Below are 8,911 nucleotides of genomic sequence, written 5' to 3' on the forward strand. Positions count from 1 at the left end.
GGTTCTATGGTGTAATGGTTAGCACTCTGGACTCTGAATCCAGCGATCCGAGTTCAAATCTCGGTAGGACCTAATGTTTTATCACGACCATGAGGAATTGTCACATGTATTCCACCGAACATTTGTCCGACCTAAATGTTAATTCAAGCGAGGTTTGATTTTCATAACCCGAGCATTTTCAAGACTATCCTATCAAAACAAAACGGTCTTTACCTTGGCAACCGAGAAAAGACTTAATCGATTAATTCATAGCAAAATGTTGTTTTCAACTCTCTCACTGTTCAGGAATGATTCAGTCCATTACTCTACAAGGAAAATTGCCCCTTTTGTATATAATAAACTGAAACCTCCTCAGTCAATGTCCAAGTTTTAGTTATGGAAACCGAGCATCTGACAACCCATAGGAACCCAGACAGGAAGATCATGTCAGTGACTCAACCCACTCAAGTGACGCACCCTTCCTAGGGCCTCATGGAAGAGCACCAGTAAGCCAGTGACTCAGCTCCTGTAATAGGGTTAGAGGCAGAGAATCCCAGTGGAGAGAGGGTGAACCTGCCAGGCAGAGAAAGCAAGGGGGGTTTGTTGCTCCAGTGCCTTTCCATTCACCTTCACACTCCTGGGCCAGACTACACTCAATCATAGGACCTACTGAAGAGATGAGTCTTCAATAAAGACTTAAAGGTTGAGACCGAGTCTGCGTCTCTCACATGGGTAGGCAGACCATTCCATAAAAATGGAGCTCTATAGGAGAAAGCCCTGCCTTCAGCTGTTTGCTTAGAAATTTTAGGGACAGTTAGTACAAGTACGCTTCGTCTTGTGACCGAAGCGTACTTGTAGGTATGTACGGCAGGACCAAATCGGAAAGATAGGTAGGAGCAAGCCCATATAATGCTTTGTAGGTTTGCAGTAAAACCTTGAAATCAGCCCTTGCCTTAACAGGAAGCCAGTGTAGAGAGGCTAGCACTGGAGTAATATGATAAAAAAATGTGGTTCTAGTCAGTATATTTAGTTCGTAGATAGAATGTGAACCAACACATTTAACCATGGAAAGATGACTTGGAATACTTTCAAAAACAAACAGTTTAGTTATTTCCTCCGCAAGGCAATCAAACAAGCAACATGTTGGTATAGGGACAAAGTGGAGAAGCAATTCAACGGCTCAGACATGAGACGTATGTGGCATGGTCTACAGGCAATCACTAACTACAAAAAGAAAACCAGCCACGTCATGGGCACCGACGTCTTGCTTCCAGACAAACTAAACACTTTCTTTGCCCGCTTTGAGGATAATACAGTGCCACCGACGTGGCCCGCTACCAAGGACTGGAAGGCAGGTGCCCCCGGTGATGTGTTGTGCAGACCTCACCACCCTCTGGAGAGCCTTGCAGTTGTGGGTGGTGCAGTTGCAGTACCAGGCAGTGATACAGCCCGACAGGATTCTCTCAAATGTGCATCTATAAAAGTTTGTGAAGTTTGTGCACTACCTCTCCTTCTCCGTGGCCGACGTGAGTAAGACATTTAAAAGTGCCAACCCTCGCAAGGCTGCCGGCCCAGACGGCATCTCTAGCCGCATCCTCAGAGCATGCGCAGACCAGCGGACATATTCAATCTCTCCCTATCCCAGTCTGCTGTCCCAACATGCTTCAAGATGGCCACCATTGTTCCTGTTCCCAAGAAGTCAAAGGTAACTCACTTATATCATCATGAAGTGCTTTGAGAGACTAGTCAAGGATCATATCATCTCCACCTTACCTACCACCTCAGACCCACTTCAATTTGCATACCGCCATAATAGGTCTTCAGACGATGCAATTTGCCATCACACTGCACACTGTCCTATCCCATCTGGACAAGAGGAATACCTATGTAAGAATGCTGTTCATTGACTACAGCTCAGCATTCAACACCATGGTACTCTCCAAGCTCATCATTAAGCTTGAGGCCCTGGTTCTTAACCCGGCCCTGTGCAATTGGGTCCTGGACTTCCTGATGGGCCGCCTCCAGGTGGTGAAGGTAGGAAACAATACCTCCACTTCGCTGATCCTCAACACTGGGGCCCCACAAGGGTGCGTGCTCAGACCCTTCCTGTACTCCCTGTTCACCCATGACTGCGTGGCCATGCATGCCTCCAAGTCAATCATCAAGTTTGCAGATGACTCAACAGTAGTGGGCTTGATTACCAACTACGAATAGACAGCCTACAGGGAGGAGGTGAGGGCACTCAGAGTGTGGTGTCAGGAAAACAACCTCTCACTCAACGTCAACAACACAAAGGAGATGATCGTGGACTTCAGGAAACAGCAGAGGGAGCTACCCCCCTATCCACATCGACGGGACAGCAATGGAGAAGGTGGCAAGTTTTATGTTCCTTGGCGTACACATCACGGACAAACTGAAATGGTCCACCCACCTAAGGAGGCTGAAGAAATTTGGCTTTTCATCCAAAACCTTCACAAACTTTTACAGATGCACAATTGAGAGAATCCTGTCGGGCTGTATCACTGCCTGGTACTGCAACTGCACCGCCCACAACTGCAAGGCTCTCCAGAGGGTGGTGCAGTTTGCACAACACATCACCGGGGGCAAACTACCTGCCTTCCAGGACACCTACAGCACCCGATGTCACAGGAAGGCCAAAAGATCATCTAGGAGCCACTGCCCGTTCACCCCGCTATCATCCAGAAGGCGAGGTCAGTACAGGTGCATCAAAACTAGGACCGAGAGACTGAAAAATAGCTTCTATCTCAAGGCCATCAGACTGTTAAACAGCCATCACTAACACAGAGAGACTGCTGCCTACATACAGACTTGAAATCATCGGCCACTTTAATAAACGGATCACTAGTCACTTTAATAATGTTTACATATCTTGCATTACTTATCCCATATGTATATACTGTATTTTATACCATCTACTGCATCTTGCCTGTGCCGCTCGGTCATTGCTCATCCTTATATTTATATGTATATATACTTATTCCATCCTTTTACTTAGATTTCTGAGTATTATGTAGTTGTTGTGGAATTGTTAGATTACTGTTAGATATTACTGCGCTGTCGGAACGAGAAGCAGAAGCATTTCATTCACTACACTCTCATTAACATCTGCTAACCATGTGTACGTGACCAATAAAATTAGACTCAATTTTATTTGATGTAAGATATTGAATTCAGTATGTTTTTACTCTTTCTTCCACTGCAGAATAAAAACCATATCAACAAGGCAGTGAGACATAGCCCTCAGAGCATTTAGGTAGTGAATGAGGCCTGCTTTGTGACTATTTTCTCACGTAATCAATACATTAGCATTGTTTGTTTGAAAGGATAAAACATCTATGTTGACTTGTTGTAGATATGTTGACCTCATTTGAGTTGATTGCTGTTGCAGTTATTTTCTATAAAGTACAAATAAATGTTGTTCAATGAATGAGCAAAAAACATCGGATTCCGCGTGAACGGGAAGAAAAAATAGCAGAGGATGGTTTCGATCCATCGACCTCTGGGTTATGGGCCCAGCACGCTTCCGCTGCGCCACTCTGCTGTATAAATACTCGTCTCGCAGTTACCTTATTATACGTAGCTGAAAACGCCCACAACTGGAAAGCGAAGCGAACTGGTGCACTCGGTTCGGAAGTACTCAGCAACCCTAACTGTGCAAGAAGATGTAGAAATGATATGCGGTCGTGTACAGTATGAGAAATAAGAACATTTAACTTGTTTGCCTGTTAAGTTATGCTGAATCACGCAATTGTCAAATCTTGACACTTTCGCAACGTACCTAGCTACAAATGTCACAGTAACCGTACGATTTAGCAAAAGACGACCACGAAGGGACTCGAACCCTCAATCTTCTGATTCGAAGTCAGACGCCTTATCCATTAGGCCACGCGGTCTATGTAGAGGACAACGTTTTAGAGATTTAAATGCTACTACTATACTACTACTATTTAACGTTGGATCAAAGATGATGTAATATGAAGATATAATTTTACGCTATTAGGTGATGTCATGGCGACCTTGGCTAGCTGTGCTCATGCGCAGAAACACGCAATCGCAATTAGTCTTGTTATCAATGGCACTAATTCGATAATGTAAACGTGTCAGTTTGTCACTTTCACGAGGTTGGAGTAATAACAAGTTCGTTTACCTAAGACATTAGCTAGAGAAGATTTCGAGAAAATTAAACAACGAAGGAATAATTTTTCACTTCTCTCGTTGAATTCTTAAACATCAAACCCGGTCTGTTCTACCGAGTCTGCTTGGCAAGCGTTCACGGACATCTCGCGATGTCGGGCTTCTGTTTACAAAACTCGGCTTGAATATTTGTTTTCTGCTTAGTGGCTCACCGTGCTGGAGTGAGTGTGTGCAGCTCAACACTGTAAATATAACTACACGGGTGAAATAATATAGTTAGTTATACGTAAAGGTAGACGTATTATAGCGCATCTTGGTGGAAGGCCCGGGGATCGTCGGGGCGGGTGAATGAAAATCGGAGGAACTTGACCCCCCTGTGTGCGTGTTTTTATGGGTATCTTTACTTTACTATTTATATGTTGGACAACTTTTACTTCACTACATTGTCGTGAAAATAATGTACTTTCTACTCCATACATTTTCCCTGACACCCAAAAGTAGTCATTACATTTTGACTGCTTAGCAGGACATGCACATGGTCAATTAAAGAGAAAATCCGTAGTCATACCTACTGCATCTGATCTAGCGGACTCACTAAACACAAATGCTTTGTTTGTAAATGAGTGTTGGAGTGTGCCCCGGGCTACCTGTAAATGGAAGAAAAAGATAAATCGTGCCATCTATTTTGCTTAAGGAATTTACTTCTACTTTTGATACTTAAGTACATTTTAGCAATTACATTTATTTTTGATACTTAGGTAGTTTTTTTTTTAAGCCAAATACTTTTTCTGAAGTAGTATTTACTGGGTGACTAACTTTTATTCAATTCATTTTCCATTAGTCTCTTTATTTACCTCAAGTATGACAATTAGCAACTTTGTCCACCACTGTGTGCGTTCCGCCATTAATCATTCCACCAGCCAATTAATCAAATCATTAACCATCAATGTACATTTTCAGAGTAATATAACAAAATCCACAGAGAGACATATTTTCATTCCAATGCTTTAATTGCACAGAGCAGGACATGTAAATCAATGATACAGAGTGCCACAACAAGAATGACCCTTAGTTCAATGAGAGAGAGCTAATGTGGCTTGCCCCAATGACAAAACCTGTGATGCCAAAGGCTAACTAGGCTAACTCATAAAACTAATAATATGCTCATTCATCTGAATGAATTTTTATTTAACTAGGCAAGTCAGTTAAGATCCAAATTCTTATTTACACTGACGGCCTACACCGGCCAATTGTGCACCGCCCTATGGGACTCCCAATCATGGCTGGTTGTGATACAGCCTGGAATCGAACCAGGGTGTCTGTAGTGACATCACTAGCACTGACATGCAATGCCTTAAACCGCTGCGCCACTCAGGAGCCCAAAAGGTTGAGTAGATAAATAAATAAACAAATAGGACTTGATTTTCATTCTAAAGATGCAGCCTATCAATAATGAATACAATCACATATAGGCACCATGGCAGATAAGTGTCGTTATCATGAATCAATGCTCACAGAGACACACAATAATGGAATAAATACACAAGCAATACTAAGTAAATATTCATGTATAAATGTGTGTTTTTTTTGTTTTTTATAAGTGCAATCAGTAAAACATTACAGTGCAGAGAAAGCCAAGGAGCCTTCAAAAAGGACATAGTCAGAACGTTCCATAAGAATGGGACGTCCCCTTTTGAGTGGCTCCCTGTTAGGAAACAGTGGACATGTAAACCGCTTCATTTTGTTCTCTCTTAGTAGAATATAGAACATGTTCTGTTACCATTGCTATGACACAGTGTCATTATCTCCTTGCACTGAAGCACTTCAGGCTGTGCAGGCCTTCCCCCCCCCCCCCCCCCCCCCCAGCCCAGCAGTAAACCTGAATGCTGGGCTGGAACAAAAGCCTGCACACGCTGCGACCCTCCAGAACCAGGAGGGAGCAGACTGACAGACTGACAGTTAGCCTCCACAATACGTCATGCCATTTTTCTTCACTCAGCAACACTTGAGTGACCTTGGGAGAAAAATTTGCCTCTGCTTGTACCTGGCACATACGACTCATTATAAACTGGGTGGTTTGAGCCCTGAACGCTGATTGGCTGACAGCCGTGGTATATCAGACCGCATACCACGGGTATGACAAAACATTTATTTTTACTGCTCTAATTACATTGGTTATTACCAGTTTATAATAGCAATAAGTTACCTTGGGGGTTTGTGATATATGGCCAATATACCACGGCTAAGGGCTGTGTCCAGGCACTCCGCTTTGCGTAGTGCATAAGAACAGCCCTTAGCTGTGGTATATTGGCCATATATCACACCACCTCGTGCCTTAATGCTTATTTTTATAACACTGTGGAGAAAACAATAACGCATTTCTGGTTGAAATGATTCTGTTGATTTCTCTGTAACAACTTTTCTTTCCTCAATCCACAGTTTCACAACACCACAACAGCACTGATCTCACGCCAAATCCTGTGTCTGCTATAAAGGTTTGAAGCTCCAGTCGAGTTTAAGACCTCGAGTTAGATAGCTCTAAATCAAATGGTATTTGTCACATGCGTCGTGAACAACAGGTGTGGACTAACAGTAAAATGCTTAGTAAACAACAGCTGTAGACTAACAGTAAAATGCTTAGTAAACAACAGGTGTGGACTAACAGTAAAATGCTTTGTGAACAACAGGTGTGGACTAACAGTAAAATGCTTTGTGAACAACAGGTGTAGACTAACAGTAAAATGCTTTGTGAACAACAGGTGTAGACTAACAGTAAAATGCTTAGTAAACAACAGCTGTAGACTAACAGTAAAATGCTTAGTAAACAACAGGTGTGGACTAACAGTAAAATGCTTTGTGAACAACAGGTGTGGACTAACAGTAAAATGCTTTGTGAACAACAGGTGTGGACTAACAGTAAAATGCTATGTGAACAACAGGTGTGGACTAACAGTAAAATGCTTTGTGAACAACAGGTGTGGACTAACAGTAAAATGCTTTGTGAACAACAGGTGTGGACTAACAGTAAAATGCTTTGTGAACAACAGGTGTAGACTAACAGTAAAATGCTTTGTGAACAACAGGTGTAGACTAACAGTAAAATGCTATGTGAACAACAGGTGTGGACTAACAGTAAAATGCTTTGTGAACAACAGGTGTGGACTAACAGTAAAATGCTTCGTAAACAACAGGTGTAGACTAACAGTAAAATGCTTCGTAAACAACAGGTGTAGACTAACAGTAAAATGCTTTGTGAACAACAGGTGTAGACTAACAGTAAAATGCTTTGTAAACAACAGGTGTAGACTAACAGTAAAATGCTATGTGAACAACAGGTGTGGACTAACAGTAAAATGCTATGTGAACAACAGGTGTGGACTAACAGTAAAATGCTTTGTGAACAACAGGTGTGGACTAACAGTAAAATGCTTCGTAAACAACAGGTGTAGACTAACAGTAAAATGCTTCGTAAACAACAGGTGTAGACTAACAGTAAAATGCTTTGTGAACAACAGGTGTAGACTAACAGTAAAATGCTTCGTAAACAACAGGTGTAGACTAACAGTAAAATGCTTAGTGAACAACAGGTGTAGACTAACAGTAAAATGCTATGTGAACAACAGGTGTGGACTAACAGTGAAATGCTTCGTAAACAACAGGTGTAGACTAACAGTGAAATGCTTTGTGAACAACAGGTGTAGACTAGCAGTAAAATGCTTTGTGAACAACAGGTGTAGACTAACAGTGAAATGCTTTGTGAACAACAGGTGTGGACTAACAGTAAAATGCTTTGTGAACAACAGGTGTAGACTAACAGTAAAATGCTTCGTAAACAACAGGTGTAGACTAACAGTAAAATGCTATGTGAACAACAGGTGTGGACTAACAGTAAAATGCTATGTGAACAACAGGTGTGGACTAACAGTAAAATGCTTTGTGAACAACAGGTGTGGACTAACAGTAAAATGCTTTGTGAACAACAGGTGTGGACTAACAGTAAAATGCTTTGTGAACAACAGGTGTAGACTAACAGTAAAATGCTTTGTGAACAACAGGTGTAGACTAACAGTAAAATGCTATGTGAACAACAGGTGTGGACTAACAGTAAAATGCTTCGTAAACAACAGGTGTAGACTAACAGTAAAATGCTTTGTGAACAACAGGTGTGGACTAACAGTAAAATGCTATGTGAACAACAGGTGTAGACTAACAGTAAAATGCTTTGTGAACAACAGGTGTGGACTAACAGTAAAATGCTATGTGAACAACAGGTGTGGACTAACAGTAAAATGCTATGTGAACAACAGGTGTGGACTAACAGTAAAATGCTTTGTGAACAACAGGTGTGGACTAACAGTAAAATGCTTCGTAAACAACAGGTGTAGACTAACAGTAAAATGCTTCGTAAACAACAGGTGTAGACTAACAGTAAAATGCTTTGTGAACAACAGGTGTAGACTAACAGTAAAATGCTTCGTAAACAACAGGTGTAGACTAACAGTAAAATGCTTAGTGAACAACAGGTGTAGACTAACAGTAAAATGCTATGTGAACAACAGGTGTGGACTAACAGTGAAATGCTTCGTAAACAACAGGTGTAGACTAACAGTGAAATGCTTTGTGAACAACAGGTGTAGACTAGCAGTAAAATGCTTTGTGAACAACAGGTGTAGACTAACAGTGAAATGCTTTGTGAACAACAGGTGTGGACTAACAGTAAAATGCTTTGTGAACAACAGGTGTAGACTAACAGTAAAATGCTTCGTAAACAACAGGT

General features: G+C 41.8%; 2 non-coding genes across 2 annotated transcripts; one reads left to right on the forward strand and one right to left on the reverse strand.

Moving 5' to 3' along the window:
- trnaq-cug lies at positions 1-72 on the forward strand. The gene has a single exon. It is a non-coding gene; the product is annotated as a tRNA-Gln (tRNA).
- A 3,748-nt stretch (positions 73-3,820) lies between these two features.
- On the reverse strand, positions 3,821-3,893 carry trnar-ucg. The gene has a single exon. It is a non-coding gene; the product is annotated as a tRNA-Arg (tRNA).
- Positions 3,894-8,911: the final 5,018 nt, after the last annotated feature.

The sequence above is a fragment of the Oncorhynchus mykiss genome, chromosome 16 (genome assembly GCF_013265735.2).
Source record: "Oncorhynchus mykiss isolate Arlee chromosome 16, USDA_OmykA_1.1, whole genome shotgun sequence".
Lineage (NCBI taxonomy): Eukaryota > Metazoa > Chordata > Actinopteri > Salmoniformes > Salmonidae > Oncorhynchus > Oncorhynchus mykiss.